Source organism: Leptonotus elevatus, unplaced genomic scaffold, assembly GCF_054856555.1.
Source record: "Leptonotus elevatus isolate MCC_2025b unplaced genomic scaffold, RoL_Lele_1.0 HiC_scaffold_96, whole genome shotgun sequence".
NCBI classification, from domain to species: Eukaryota; Metazoa; Chordata; class Actinopteri; order Syngnathiformes; family Syngnathidae; genus Leptonotus; species Leptonotus elevatus.
The window spans coordinates 55,001-60,000 of record NW_028233762.1 but is presented as its reverse complement, the minus strand read 5'-3'; positions in this window follow the sequence as shown (position 1 = coordinate 60,000).

Here is a 5,000-nt window from a genome sequence, read left to right as displayed (position 1 = left end):
GCTCCAGCGGACCGGGGGGAGCGCGCCCGTCTTCGGGGCTTGTTGCTGGCCGTTGGAGGAGCTCCAGCGGACCGCGGGGAGCGCGCCCGTCTTCGGGGCTTGTTGCTGGCCGTTGGCGGACCGGGGGGAGCGCGCCCGTCTTCGGGGCTTGTTGCTGGCCGTTGGCGGAGCTCCAGCGGACCGGGGGGAGCGCGCCCGTCTTCGGGGCTTGTTGCCGGCCGTTGGAGGAGCTCCAGCGGACCGCGGGGAGCGCGCCCGTCTTCGGGGCTTGTTGCTGGCCGTTGGCGGAGCTCCAGCGGACCGCGGGGAGCGCGCCCGTCTTCGGGGCTTGTTGCTGGCCGTTGGCGGAGCTCCAGCGGACCGCGGGGAGCGCGCCCGTCTTCGAGGCTTGTTGCTGGCCGTTGGAGGAGCTCCAGCGGACCGCGGGGAGCGCGCCCGTCTTCGGGGCTTGTTGCTGGCCGTTGGAGGAGCTCCAGCGGACCGGGGGGAGCGCGCCCGTCTTCGGGGCTTGTTGCTGGCCGTTGGAGGAGCTCCAGCGGACCGGGGGGAGCGCGCCCGTCTTCGGGGCTTGTTGCTGGCCGTTGGCGGAGCTCCAGCGGACCGGGGGGAGCGCGCCCGTCTTCGGGGCTTGTTGCTGGCCGTTGGAGGAGCTCCAGCGGACCGCGGGGAGCGCGCCCGTCTTCGGGGCTTGTTGCTGGCCGTTGGCGGAGCTCCAGCGGACCGCGGGGAGCGCGCCCGTCTTCGAGGCTTGTTGCTGGCCGTTGGAGGAGCTCCAGCGGACCGCGGGGAGCGCGCCCGTCTTCGGGGCTTGTTGCTGGCCGTTGGAGGAGCTCCAGCGGACCGGGGGGAGCGCGCCCGTCTTCGGGGCTTGTTGCTGGCCGTTGGAGGAGCTCCAGCGGACCGGGGGGAGCGCGCCCGTCTTCGGGGCTTGTTGCTGGCCGTTGGCGGAGCTCCAGCGGACCGGGGGGAGCGCGCCCGTCTTCGGGGCTTGTTGCCGGCCGTTGGAGGAGCTCCAGCGGACCGCGGGGAGCGCGCCCGTCTTCGGGGCTTGTTGCTGGCCGTTGGAGGAGCTCCAGCGGACCGCGGGGAGCGCGCCCGTCTTCGGGGCTTGTTGCTGGCCGTTGGAGGAGCTCCAGCGGACCGGGGGGAGCGCGCCCGTCTTCGGGGCTTGTTGCTGGCCGTTGGAGGAGCTCCAGCGGACCGCGGGGAGCGCGCCCGTCTTCGGGGCTTGTTGCTGGCCGTTGGAGGAGCTCCAGCGGACCGCGGGGAGCGCGCCCGTCTTCGGGGCTTGTTGCTGGCCGTTGGCGGACCGGGGGGAGCGCGCCCGTCTTCGGGGCTTGTTGCTGGCCGTTGGCGGAGCTCCAGCGGACCGGGGGGAGCGCGCCCGTCTTCGGGGCTTGTTGCCGGCCGTTGGAGGAGCTCCAGCGGACCGCGGGGAGCGCGCCCGTCTTCGGGGCTTGTTGCTGGCCGTTGGAGGAGCTCCAGCGGACCGCGGGGAGCGCGCCCGTCTTCGGGGCTTGTTGCTGGCCGTTGGAGGAGCTCCAGCGGACCGGGGGGAGCGCGCCCGTCTTCGGGGCTTGTTGCTGGCCGTTGGAGGAGCTCCAGCGGACCGCGGGGAGCGCGCCCGTCTTCGGGGCTTGTTGCTGGCCGTTGGCGGACCGGGGGGAGCGCGCCCGTCTTCGGGGCTTGTTGCTGGCCGTTGGCGGAGCTCCAGCGGACCGGGGGGAGCGCGCCCGTCTTCGGGGCTTGTTGCTGGCCGTTGGAGGAGCTCCAGCGGACCGCGGGGAGCGCGCCCGTCTTCGGGGCTTGTTGCTGGCCGTTGGAGGAGCTCCAGCGGACCGCGGGGAGCGCGCCCGTCTTCGGGGCTTGTTGCTGGCCGTTGGAGGAGCTCCAGCGGACCGGGGGGGAGCCGGGCGTTCGAGTTGCCCAGGCAGGGGGTTATCCTCCACTAGCAAACCTCCATGAGCAGCGGAGCCCGTCAGCTGCGCCAAAAAGAACCACACGAGGGCGACCTGGGGTTGAAATCCCCCGCCACATAGGAACGAATGCCGGGCGTTCGAGTTGCCCAGGCAGGGGGTTATCCTCCACTAGCAAACCTCCATGAGCAGCGGAGCCCGTCAGCTGCGCCAAAAAGAACCACACGAGGGCGACCTGGGGTTGAAATCCCCCGCCACATAGGAACGAATGCCGGGCGTTCGAGTTGCCCAGGCAGGGGGTTATCCTCCACTAGCAAACCTCCATGAGCAGCGGAGCCCGTCAGCTGCGCCAAAAAGAACCACACGAGGGCGACCTGGGGTTGAAATCCCCCGCCACATAGGAACGAATGCCGGGCGTTCGAGTTGCCCAGGCAGGGGGTTATCCTCCACTAGCAAACCTCCATGAGCAGCGGAGCCCGTCAGCTGCGCCAAAAAGAACCACACGAGGGCGGCCTGGGGTTGAAATCCCCCGCCACATAGGAACGAATGCCGGGCGTTCGAGTTGCCCAGGCAGGGGGTTATCCTCCACTAGCAAACCTCCATGAGCAGCGGAGCCCGTCAGCTGCGCCAAAAAGAACCACACGAGGGCGGCCTGGGGTTGAAATCCCCCGCCACATAGGAACGAATGCCGGGCGTTCGAGTTGCCCAGGCAGGGGGTTATCCTCCACTAGCAAACCTCCATGAGCAGCGGAGCCCGTCAGCTGCGCCAAAAAGAACCACACGAGGGCGGCCTGGGGTTGAAATCCCCCGCCACATAGGAACGAATGCCGGGCGTTCGAGTTGCCCAGGCAGGGGGTTATCCTCCACTAGCAAACCTCCATGAGCAGCGGAGCCCGTCAGCTGCGCCAAAAAGAACCACACGAGGGCGACCTGGGGTTGAAATCCCCCGCCACATAGGAACGAATGCCGGGCAACCAGGGGTCGAAATCCCCCATTGAAATGAATGGCGGGCAACCAGGGGTCGAAGTCCCCCATTGAAATGAATGGCGGGCAACCAGGGGTCGAAGTCCCCCATTGAAATGAATGGCGGGTTACCAGGGGTCGAAATCCCCCATTGAAATGAATGGCGGGCGACCAGGGGTCGAAATCCCCCATTGAAATGAATGGCGGGCAACCAGGGGTCGAAGTCCCCCATTGAAATGAATGGCGGGCAACCAGGGGTCGAAGTCCCCCATTGAAATGAATGGCGGGCTACCAGGGGTCGAAATCCCCCATTGAAATGAATGGCGGGCGACCAGGGGTCGAAATCCCCCATTGAAATGAATGGCGGGCAACCAGGGGTCGAAGTCCCCCATTGAAATGAATGGCGGGCAACCAGGGGTCGAAGTCCCCCATTGAAATGAATGGCGGGCTACCAGGGGTCCAAGTCCCCCATTGAAATGAATGGCGGGCTACCAGGGGTCGAAGTCCCCCATTGAAATGAATGGCGGGCTACCAGGGGTCGAAATCCCCCATTGAAATGAATGGCGGGCGACCAGGGGTCGAAATCCCCCATTGAAATGAATGGCGGGCGACCAGGGGTCGAAATCCCCCATTGAAATGAATGGCGGGCAACCAGGGGTCGAAGTCCCCCATTGAAATGAATGGCGGGCTACCAGGGGTCGAAATCCCCCATTGAAATGAATGGCGGGCGACCAGGGGTCGAAATCCCCCATTGAAATGAATGGCGGGCTACCAGGGGTCCAAGTCCCCCATTGAAATGAATGGCGGGCTACCAGGGGTCGAAGTCCCCCATTGAAATGAATGGCGGGCTACCAGGGGTCGAAATCCCCCATTGAAATGAATGGCGGGCGACCAGGGGTCGAAATCCCCCATTGAAATGAATGGCGGGCAACCAGGGGTCGAAAGTCCCCATTGAAATGAATGGCGGGCGACCAGGGGTCGAAATTCCCCATTGAAATGAATGGCGGGCAACCAGGGGTCGAAATTCCCCATTGAAATGAATGGGCCCATTCATTTTCAATGGCCGGGCTACCAGGGGCGCAGTACCACCTGTCGTCATTAGGGGCGCTGTAGATAGGGGACCGAGTCCCCCCATTCGAGAGGTTTGCACCCAAACCTCAAAATGGTTGGTGTACAATTATAGGAGAGACCTTTTTAAGACGTGGGAGCTCCAGGGCAAATCAAGGGAGGCTCGACCAACCCATATCCGCTTTAGATGCACTTTAGGTCGGACTCCCTTGCCAGATGGTCCCCTCCTCAGCCTGGTTCTCGAATTTTTTCTAAGTCAGCCCAACTTGGAAATATTTTCAGAGTGCCACTTTCAAGGGAGTTTCGCCCAACCCCTATCCGCCTAAGAGGCACTTCAGGTCGGCCTGACTGGCCACATTTTCCCCCTCCTCATCCTGGTTCTCGAATTTTTTCTAAGTCAGCCAAACTTGGAAATTTTTTCAGAGTGCCACTTTCAAGGGAGTTTCGCCCAACCCCTATCCGCCTAAGAGGCACTTCGGGTCGGCCTGACTGGCCACATTTTCCCCCTCCTCATCCTGGTTCTCGAATTTTTTCTAAGTCAGCCAAACTTGGAAATTTTTTCAGAGTGCCACTTTCAAGGGAGTTTCGCCCAACCCCTATCCGCCTAAGAGGCACTTCAGGTCGGCCTGACTGGCCACATTTTCCCCCTCCTCATCCTGGTTCTCGAATTTTTTCTAAGTCAGCCAAACTTGGAAATTTTTTCAGAGTGCCACTTTCAAGGGAGTTTCGCCCAACCCCTATCCGCCTAAGAGGCACTTCGGGTCGGCCTGACTGGCCACATTTTCCCCCTCCTCATCCTGGTTCTCGAATTTTTTCTAAGTCAGCCAAACTTGGAAATTTTTTCAGAGTGCCACTTTCAAGGGAGTTTCGCCCAACCCCTATCCGCCTAAGAGGCACTTCGGGTCGGCCTGACTGGCCACATTTTCCCCCTCCTCATCCTGGTTCTCGAATTTTTTCTAAGTCAGCCAAACTTGGAAATTTTTTCAGAGTGCCACTTTCAAGGGAGTTTCGCCCAACCCCTATCCGCCTAAGAGGCACTTCGGGTCGGCCTGA